At 39.9% G+C, this 11,360-nt stretch overlaps 2 pseudogenes; one reads left to right on the plus strand and one right to left on the minus strand.

Moving 5' to 3' along the window:
• Positions 1-272: 272 nt before the first annotated feature.
• LOC116867382 lies at positions 273-912 on the minus strand (annotated as a pseudogene).
• Positions 913-6,738: 5,826 nt separating this feature from the next.
• On the plus strand, positions 6,739-10,682 carry LOC116867383 (annotated as a pseudogene).
• The last annotated feature ends 678 nt before the right edge of the window (positions 10,683-11,360 follow it).

Below are 11,360 nucleotides of genomic sequence, written 5' to 3' on the forward strand. Positions count from 1 at the left end.
TGATAAATGCTAAAGCATTAATAAATAATTATACATTAAAGCTTAATTAAAGGATTATTTTTCAAACCTTTTTCATTTTCATACACATTTCATGCTATCTGCCAGCAGATCTGTTTTTCCAGGACACTAGATGGGAGCATCTCTGTCACTTGATCCAATAGCTCCTTCGAAGAAATTTTTACCTGCAAAAGCCTTTCTAAGAAGAAGAATGGAAAGAAAAGAAAGGGAAAGGACAACGCTGATGGGTCTAATTTTAGGAAGAAAAGCATGCCCTAAGGTAAATCTGAAAGTCTGGACGTGTGCAAAGCTTGCAGTGGGGCAAATGCCTGCCCCAGGGAAGGGCGGGGGCTGCAGGCCCAGCTGCAGTTTGGGTGCAGGCTGGAGATCACCAGGGAGCACTGTGCCTCCACCGCACACAGGTAGGTGGCTGAGTCTTCCAGTTGGGAGGCCTTGATGTGGAGGGTGCTGGACTGCTCCTTAGTATTCACTGTGCAGTTTAACCTCCCACTATGCTGCATCCCTGAAGCTATGTAAAACAGTCCGATGAGACCACCGCCCCTGGGGTGCTGTGGGAACCACTGCACACTGTCTGGAGTGCTAGAAAAATTGCACTTGAGAGTAGAGCTGACTCCCTCCTGGAGGCTCGGTTGAAGGGCTCTGCTCCACCGTCATCCCTCTCACCCCTGTGTAGAAAGAGAAAAACACACAAGTGATGTCACCAGGAGGTCACTGATGCAGTTTCCAAACTTGCAGAATATCCTCAGACACACCGCTGAGGTTGTGGGACCCTCTTGGAACTCCCCACACCACTGCGGGCTGTGGACTCCACCCGAGTACCCATGAGGAATGCCCCCACTCACAGCAAACCTGGATGCACAGGAGCCCCAGGAGAGCTCTCCAATGTCTCCTCATGATTCCTTGTCTACTTGATGAGGTACTTCGGCCTACTGTGCAGAGCATAGAGTCTTGGATTCAGTGAAACTGTGTCTTACAGTCAATCTCTTTCAACAGAACCACCAAGCACCAATCACACCTCAGCCTTGTCATTCACAGAACTCCAGACTCCACCCACAGTGGCCCAGGACAGGGCACACTTATGTCTCCAAAACTGTGCTGGCCCACAGTGCAGGGAGGTAGGGGCAATACTTCTAATATAGGAGGGTAAATGGTAGGGTTTTTTTCTTAAAACACTTTATGTAAGTGATTAGTGAGTTAGTGTGTGAGGAAAGGTGAGTGATATTTCTAGAAGAGTCAGTGCCTAAAGGGGGTTACCTAGAACTTCAAAAAATCATAAGGGAGAGTGACACCATTCCCCTAATCGCAGTCTGACAGACAATGTGAGAATTCAATTATATAAAAATATGGATAAGAGAAAAGTATCTGAGAGCATGCATTGTGTATTGCAGAAGTAAATACACCTTCTTGAAGTTAAGAGAGCTCCAGAAATGAAACAGACAGTCACCATCTGCTTAGAACATTAGTCCAACCATAATTTCTTGGTGAAAAATAGGATGTAGGATACTGTCCTCTCTGAGATAACTTTCACATCTCCACCTCTCCTGTGCAATTCATGGACCTTTCTCATCCACAAAGCTGAATCTGATTGGGCCACTTGTTGCTGTTCAAAGTCAATGTTGTTCTCTCCCTTTCTTTCTCTTTGTGTTCCTTATTGTTTCCTCTCTTCTTCTTCTCTTCATTCTTATATGTAATATATTAAAATAATATATAATATATAATATAATATATAATATATATACTTTTATATTAATATATAAAAGTGTAATGGAATATTATTCAGCCCATAAAAAGGGTGAAATCTTGCCATTTGCAATGACATTGATGGAGCTAGAGAGTATAATGCTGAGGGAAATAAGTCAGTCAGAGAAAGAACAATACTATATAGTGTTAACTCCTACAGAATTTAAAAAACAAACCAAACAAGCAAAGGGAAAAATATAAGAAAGAGAGATAAATCAAAAAAACAGACTCTTAATTAGAGAGATCAAAGTGATGGTCACCAAAAGGGAGAGGGTTGGGGTATGGGTTCAATAGCTGAGGGGATGAAGCAGTACTCTACTCCTGATGAGCACTGGATGTTTCGTGAAAGTATTGAATCACTATATTATACACCTGACACTAATGTAACACCATATATTAACTAACTGGAATTCAAATAAAAACGGTGAGTGAAGTGAGATACCACCTCACACCAGTCAGAATGGCTAAAATTAACCAGTCAGGAAAAGACAGATGTTGGTGAGGATGCAGAGAAAGGGGAACCCTCCTACATTACAAGTGGGAATGTAAGCTGGTGCAGCCACTCTGGAAAACAGTAAGGAGGTTCCTCAAAAAGTTGAAAATAGAGCTACCCTACAACCCAGCAACTGTACTACTGTGTATTTACACTAAAGGTACAAATGTAGGGATCCAAAAGGGCATGTGCACCCAAATGTTTACAGGAGCAATGTCCACAATAGCCAAACTGTGGAAAGAGACTAGACGTCTATCAACAGATGAATGGATAAAGAAGATGTGATATATGTATAATGGAATACTATGAAGCCATCAAAAGAAATGAAATCTTGCCATTTGCAACAATGTGGATGGAAATAGAGTGTATCATGCTGAGCAAAACAGGTCAATTGGAGAAAGACAAATATCATATGATACACTGATATGAGGAATGTGAGAAACAAGACAGCATCATAGGGAAAGGGAGGGAAAAAATGAAACAAGACAAAACCAGAGAGTGAGACAAACACAAGAGACTCTTAATCTCAGGAAACAAACTGAGGGTTGCTGGAGAGGAAGGGGGTGGGAGGGATGGGATGATAGGAGGTGGATATTGGGGAGGGTATGTGCTATGGTGAGTGCTGTGAATTGGGTAAGACTGATGAATCACAGAACTGTACCCCTGACACAAATAGTACATTATATGTTAATTTTTAAAAAGTTTGGAGAAGCAGTAACATTAGGCCAAGAAATAACAATAAGTGCATTTAATTACCCAAACTTAGATGGACAGAATGTAAAAAGAGTTGGTGGTGAGATTTTCACAAAGGACAAAGGACTATTTCCTAGATCAGGCAGTTCACAAGCAAAAGAAATGCACTCTTTTGACTATTGCATTAAGAGCTGAGTCAGAAGGTAATGGTAAATGAGTCTGAAACCAATTAAAATGAATCCTTTCTGAAAGTGAAAAAAAAAAAACCTGTGAGTCAATGAATGAATGAATGAATGAATTTTTAAAAGAATATATGAAAGGGAAAACAAACTAGTTTACAATCTATGGGTAAAAACAAAAGTACACATAACTCTAATAGGATCGAGGATCAAAGGAGTGAACACTAAAAAATAACTGATCCCAGAGGAGGGAGAAATGCTTGTACTTCAGGTGCCTGGACAAAATGTTATATAGAAGTTGACCATTCTCTCTTTTCCCCTTTTTTGGTGACAAGAATAGAAGGGAATATGCATAAACCTTTATGAAGGGTTTTATGACTTTTTATTACTTTTAAGAAAAGCAGGAATTTGTGAATATATGAATTATTAAAGTCATTACTACCTATAGACTAAAATCCCTTTTGACTAACAATCCCAGTTCTGACCCTTTGTCACTTACTACCCTAAGTGTTCCTCATCTTGATAATTTGGAGTTGATGTTTCAAGGTGTTTTACTAGATTTCGATCACTAGGAAATGGACAGTATTTTATTTAGACTTTCTTATAACACAAATAAACATTTTGGGTATACCTTTCTGTAAGTCCTCCTAAAATAAAGAAGTCATGAAAAAATACTTAAAAAACAAAGAAGATTGCAACCATATTGGCAAAGTGATGCAGTACAATACAGACATTGCTTTTTTCTATTATGTTTTTTCATATGTTCAGTTAGCCAATGTATAGTACATCATTAGTTTTTGATGTGGTGTTCAAGGATTCATTAGTTGCATATAACACCCAGTGCTCATCACAACACATGCCCTCCTTAATACCTATCACCTAATTACCCCACCCCTCCATTCTATATCCCTTGGTTTGTTTCCCTGAGTCCAGAGTCTCTCACAATTTATCCGCCTCTCTGATTTCTTCCCATCCAATTTTCCCTCCTTTCCCCTGTGGTCCTCCAGGCTATTCCTTATATTCCACATATGAGTGAAACCATATGATAATTGTCTTTCTCAGCTTGACTTATTTCACTTAGCATAATCCCTTCCAGTTCCATCCATGTCAGTGCAAATGGTAGGTATTCATCTTTTCTGATGGCTGAGTAATATTCCATTATAGATATGAGCCATATCTTTATCCATTCATCTGTTGAAGGACATCCACAGTTTGGCTATTGTAGACATTGCTGCTATGAACACTGGGGTGCTTGTACCCCTTATTTCACTACATCTGTATCCTTAGGATAAATACCTCATAGTGCAATTGCTGTGTTGTAGGTTAGCTCTATTTTTAATATATGTTTTGAGGAATGTCTATTCTATTTTCCAGAGTGGCTATACCAGCTTGCATTCCCAACAGTGCAAGAGGGTTCGCCTTTCTCCACATCATCACCAACACTTGTTCTTTCCTGCCTTGTTAATTTTTGCCATTCTGATTGGTGTAAGGTGGTATCTCACTGTGGTTTTGATTGGTATTTCAATGATGGCTAGTGATATTGAACATTTTTTTCATGTGTCTGTTAGCCATTTGTATGTCTTCTTTGAAGAAATGTCTGTTCATGTCTTCCACTCATTTTTTGACTTGATGATTATTTTTTGGAGGTTGAGTTTGAAAAGTGCTTTATAGATCTTGAATACCAGCCCTTTATCTGAAATCTCATTTGCAAATATCTTCTCCTATTCCGTGGGTTGCCTCTTACTTTTGTTGACTGTTTCCTCTGCTGGGCAGAAGCTTTTTATCTTGATGAAGTCCCAGAAGTTCATTTTTGCTTTTGTTTCTCTTACCTTTAGAGACTTATCTTGAAAGAAGTTGTTGTAACCGATGTTGAAGAAGTTACTCTGCTGATGTTCTCCTCTAGGATTTTGATGGATTCCTGCCTCACATGTAGGTCTCTCATCCATTTTGAGTTTATCTTTGTGTATGGTGTAATAGAGTGTTCCAGGTTCATTCTTCTGCATGTGACTGTCCAGTTTTCCCAGCACCATTGATTGAAGAGACTGTCTTCCATTGGACATTCTTTCCTGCTTTGTCAAAGATTAGTTGACCATAGAGTTGAAGGTCCATACTCGGGTCTCTATTACTTTCTGTATGACATTCTTGACTCCTTTGCATTTTCCCAATTCCCTGATTTGTGGCTCTCTGTGAGACATTGCAAAACAGAAGTTAGGGAAATCTATAGGTTTTCTTCCCAGTATCACCTATCAATCTGTATTGTTAGGAAACCTCAGTGCAACAGCATTTACTGTCACCAAATTTCCTGAGCACTAAGAATGATCTCACTTGAGTTCTTACCATCAGAAAGCCAACTGAGCTAATTATCTGGCCAGAACATGAACCTCTACCTTCATTCTGTTTCTGCCACCAGCCCTTCATGTCGAATATCAGTCTGTGTCTATGACCTGATTTACTAGAAAAGAAACCACGGCAGAGGTGGCTGGCCTCTCTTTTACTTGCTCAGGTACATGTGTTCCTCCTCCTTTCTTCTGTTCCATTATTTTTCTAATAAAATTGGCTCTGCACTGAAGCTCTCCTATCACCTCTCCTGCTTATACTCGGTCAGGAAGATATTTGGCAGAGGCCACCTTCCAATTCACACTGTGTGTATCTAGAAGTGTCATGGGCACAGCAACACCCACCAGGGTGGCCTGAACTACTTCTCAGCCTGGAATTTCACTGCAAAGATGAATGAGAGACCAATTCATCCATAACTGTTTGTTTATTTTAAAGATTTATTTATTTTGGAGAGAGAGAAAACAGAGTCAATGGGGGAGGGCAGAAGGACAGGGGAAAAGGGAGAGAAGCAGAATTCCAAACCAACATGCAGGGAGCCTGATGTTGGGGCTAAATCACACAAACCTGAGATCATAACCTGAGCAGATCAAGAGTCAGACACTTAACCTAGTGGGCACTCCAAGACCACTTCTTTGTTATGTAATTCTACCTTGAAATTAGGTACACCTGGCTGAGGAACTCTTGGCATTGAACTGTTTTCAATGTCACTAAGGAACACCTGGGTTTGGGGAATGTTACTGCTGGTTCTTATGCTCTAGTCCTTTGTATGATTTTGTATCAACTAGACACTGAGGGACAACAGATTGTGATGGAACCAAAGTGCATCAGGCAAAGACACTCAGCTTCCAGTCCCCTGTTCTGCTCAGAGTTTGTGTTCAGCTCCCCCTACAGTCTCCGTCACTGTGTCAGTCACTGCACAGTAGTACACAGCTGAATCTGAGGCTTGCACTGAGCCTTTCTCCAAGTGGAAGGATTTCGATTTGCTGTCAAAAGTGGCTTCAAATCCTTTGTTGCTTTTCTTCTCCTTGTCCCTCAAAGCTTTCAGGAGGAGCTGTAGACCTTCACCGGGATACTGGACATACCAGAAAAGAGTAAGGGATCCTGATGCTGAATAAGTGCAGTTCACAGTCAGAGAAGCCTCTTCTAAGAGAGTTATCTGGCCTTCTGTCTGAGTCACCGAGTCTCCATGGGTTTGTCCTGACGAAAGAGAAAGGAGCTCGATATCACCTTGGGCATAAAACTCATGGATAAATGATAGTTAAAGGTTTAACTGACACCATGGAAGAAAGAATCCAAATTGTAAGAAGAATGGTACTTACCAAGCATTAAGAGTACCACACTCACGAATCCTGGAAAACACTTCATCTTTGGAGTGTCACCTAAATAATGTTCTTCATTCTTACTATGGAGAAGGTTGGAGTGACAGAAATGATCAATAGAAACCCACATTTCATACAGGAAATGTGACCGTGGTAGGAAGCTGCACCCCCTGGTGGACAGGGACTAAAATGCATACATGTTGGCCAGAATCCTCCCCAAGGCAGCCATCTGTTTCACCACTGACCTCATGAGGCACATGTCAGGCTTCAGGTGGCCCTTGGAAGTCTAAACAACAGCAATCCTAACTTCCCAGGTCTATTTTGTTCTTAAGACACTGCCTGATATGGAACTTCTTTAACACAGCATCCCAGGGCATTTCTGTAGCTGGGAGGGTAACAATCTTCAGAAGCATTTTACTACACTACTTCATATTCTCATGTGTCCATGTGGGCTGGCCTATAAGCTACTGACTGCCAGAAAAGGAGCTGGAGTTGAATACAGAAAAAGTAAGAGGAAGTCAAGTCATTGGTGACTGATTCTGTGTTTGTGGCACTTTACACAATATTTAGAACTGTGACTGTCATTTTTTAAGTACTCACTAAATATTTTTAAATTAAAAATAATGAACAAATAGCATTTATTTAAAATGCTGTATTTACTTATTCCTAAACTATTAGCAATTGCAATAAATACTATTTTTAATAAAAAGTTTCAGAAGTCACACTAATAGTCAAATATTCCTGATTTTTAGAATAATTAAAATGTGAAAAATAGGAATTTTAGACAGAATAAACTCATACACGGAGTCATCAAATCCCTATAGAATGATTTGAGAGTTTATGTTCTCACAGTTTTATTGACTCCAACATAAGGTGACTACTGTATGTGAATTCAGCAACAAATACTAATCCTATCTTCTTAATAGGTTTAACCTCAAGGATGCTTTCTATTATCATCTATCTGACACATTTGTTGCCAAACATTAATCAAATAATTTTTCTCAAAAGGAAAGAAATCAGGATTATCAGAGAAAAGTTCTAGAAACGGCCAAATCTTCTCTAAAGCCCTGTAAACATATTCTCTAGACACATTAGGAAGCTTAGCTCAGCTGTTTCCTGAAGGCTATTGCCCAAACATTCAGGTCAAGGAACATCAGAGTCCATAGTCAACATGGGAACGTTTCCCAGATACAAGTAAAGTAAGAAATTCAGGCCTGGATACTGTTTCCATTCAAGTATCCCTTCCCTTCCCCTTCACCTTCCAAATCACATTGTCAGAACCTGCCTCAAAATTATGCTAGAAAGCAATTTTAAACAAGCAACTACAAACGTCTGTTCAGATATGCAGGGATGGGGCACGTGGGTGGCTCTGTAGTTGGGCGTCTGCCTTCCACTGGTGTCATGATGCCAGGGTCCTGGGATCAAGCCCCACCTCAGGCTCCCTGCTCAGCAGGAAGCCTGCTTCTCCCTCTCCCTCTCCCCTGCTTACTCTCCCTCTCTCGATGTATCTTTCTGTCAAATAAATAAATATCTTAAAAAAAAAAAAAGATCTGCTGGGACAATGTTAAATAGGTTAGGATGATGCTGGTTGAAAATAAACAGTATAACACTTGGATGCAGAAAGTCATTAGGCACAAATTAAAAAAATATATATATATAGTTTTAGGCCAATGAAAGCCAACAGGAGAAGTATTTTGCATTTTACATTACACAAGAAGACTGGCACTGCAGTGAGGGAAAATAGTGCATAGAATGATATTGAATGGCTCTGTCAATACATAATTTACATAACAATAAAGTGCAGCAAATTCAACAATTCTATATGATTTGTGGTATGTATCTATTTGTGAAGCCACCACTACAATTGAAAAAATGAACATATACATCACCCCAAAAGTCTTCATGTCACCTTGTAATCTTCTCTCAACTCTCCTTATCCCCATTTCCAGGGAAACTTCCTGTCAGGAATTAGTTTGCATATTTTATCATTTTGTATAAATGGAATCATATGTATCTTTGCCTGGCTTCTTCTCAGCATAATTATTATGAGATTCTTCCACAGTCATATTTATCAAGACTTTGTTTCTGTTGCTGTGCAGTACCCCATCATGTGCCTATAAAACAACTTGTCTATTCACCTGTTGCTGACCATCTCGATTAATCCCAGTGAGGCTCTTACAAATAAAGCTGCTATGAACATTTGTGTATAAGATGTTTTATAGACATATGCTTTCATTTCTCTTGGATCAATTTCTGAAGTACAACAGGTGAGTCATATGGTAGTCATACATTTGACTTTCTTAAACCAATTTGTTCTAGTAGCTGTTTTGTAGATTCTCTTAAGTTTTCTGCTCAGATGGTTATGTTGGCTGTTAAAAGATAAGTTCACTTCCCCCTTTCCAGACTGTCTGGCATTTGTTTCTTCTCCATGCTGTGTTGCATTGGCTGGAACCTCTACTTCAATATGAAATACAAGTGGTGAGAGTCAAAACTCTCCCCTTATTTCTGAAACTAAGGAGAAAGCATTGAGGTTTTCACCACCAACTATGACATTTGATGTAGGTTTTCGGTTGAGCCCTTTTTCATTAAGGAAATTTCCTTCAATTCCTTATTCACTGGGAGTTTCTCTCAGTGGATTTGTCAGACACTTCTTCTGTACCTACTGAGGTACCTTCCTAAATTGCTCATCCGCTATGTGCCAATCTCTTCAGATATATTACCGATACGTTGTCACAACAAAATATTAAAAAAGATATCATTCTCCCAAATTTACAAATAATAAACAAGTTCAAGGGGTACCTGGGTGGCTCAGTCCATTAAGCAGCTGCCTTCTGCTCAGGTCATGATCCCAGGGTCCTAGGATCAAGTCTGACATGTGACTCCTTGCTCATCAGGAAGCCTTCAGCTCCCTCTGCTTGTGCTCTGTATCTCTCTCCCTCTCTGTCTCTCTCTCTCTCTCAATTAAATAAGTAAAATATTTAAAAATAAATAAAAATAAAGTAAGCTCAAAAGTATCAAGAACTTGATGGCAGAGCTAATATTTCTGAACACAGAGATAGATGACAGAAAAAAACCTGTTCCTGATTTTCAGGTCAGCAAGGTGGGGGAGGTCTGCGTAGCAACTTGCTCCTGCTAGCAGGGGCACCCAATACTTTCGAGGGCAAAGAGTTGAGGATTGTTTGCTTCCTTATGATTCCTGCCTGGACTCTGAATCCAGACAGTGATGGGGGCCAGCGGTCCCTCTCCTCTGAGGATAGAAGTTGAGCTACCTCTTCAGCCGCCACTCCTCTAAAGTATTCAAACCAAAGAAGAATATGCCTGAGGGCTCTCATCAGCTCTCTCCAGCTCTCATCAGCTCTTAAAACAGGCAGAAGCAACTCTAGGAAGTGGAAATCTGAGACAAGCTCTTACGTTGCCAGAGGGAGGGGACCTAGGTGAATGGATTTCAGCTAACACTGTAGATTTCTTCAACCAGATCAACATGCTGTATGGAACTATTACAGAATTCTGCACTGAAGCAAGCTGTCCAGTCATGTCTGCAGGTCCAAGATATGAATATCTATTGGGAAAATTGTACTAATATCAAAAAGCCAATCAAAGGTTTGGGTTCAGAATCAGCTTGATGATGAAAGTCTTTTGCCTTCCAAGATTGGTGTTCCCTTTCCAAAAAACTTTATGTCTATGGCAAAGACCATTTAAAGCATTTGTTCTGGGTTTATGCATATTTATAACCAGCAGTTTGATTCTGTGATTCAACTGTGAAAGAAGGTCTACCTCAACACCTCCCTTAACCCCTTTATTTTCTTTGTTCAGGAGTTTAATCTGATTGATAGGCGTGAGTTGGCACCTCTTCAGGAATTAATTGAGAAGCTTGTATCAAAGACAGATAAATGCTTCTTCTAGAACATAGTTCCCTTCCTGCTTCATCTGCTAGAGCTATCTCATTGCTATCTGTTAAAGACTAGTGATACAGACTTTAAGAAAACAGGATAAAAGACATTTATTGTTTCTGTCTACTGATAAAATTGTTTCAAAGGTAGATTGGCCCAATCCTTCAGTGAGAAATTCAAGACACAACTGACTTTGAGGCACTTTGTGGCCACTCCTGTTATTGTCAGAGTTAGACTGGTTGTAATATGTGTTAACTAACATGTAGTCTATTCATTTACTTATTCCTTTACTGAAGAAAATGATTGAGTGCTTCAGGTGATAGCATAATGAAGATTGAGAATTCCCACCAATATTTTATTAACAAGTTTCCAGAATAAATTACCTAATAAGGCAATCAGATCAGTTTTATTCTGCTCCTATTTACAAATAGAAGAGGTATTTTAAAGTTTCCTTAAGATTTAGAACATTTGGGGGCGCCTGGGTGGCTCAGTGGGTTAAGCCTCTGCCTTCGGCTCAGGTCATGATCTCAGGGTCCTGGGATCGAGCCCCGCATCGGGCTCTCTGCTCAGCAGGGAGCCTGCTTCCTCCTCTCTCTCTGCCTGCCTCTCTGCCTACTTGTGATCTCTGTCTGTCAAATAAATAAATAAAATCTTTAAAAAAAAAAAAAAAAGATTTAGAACATTTGGGGAT

The sequence above is a fragment of the Lontra canadensis genome, unplaced genomic scaffold, assembly GCF_010015895.1.
Source record: "Lontra canadensis isolate GAN:19392208 unplaced genomic scaffold, GSC_riverotter_1.0 scaffold12, whole genome shotgun sequence".
In the NCBI taxonomy this organism is placed as follows: domain Eukaryota; kingdom Metazoa; phylum Chordata; class Mammalia; order Carnivora; family Mustelidae; genus Lontra; species Lontra canadensis.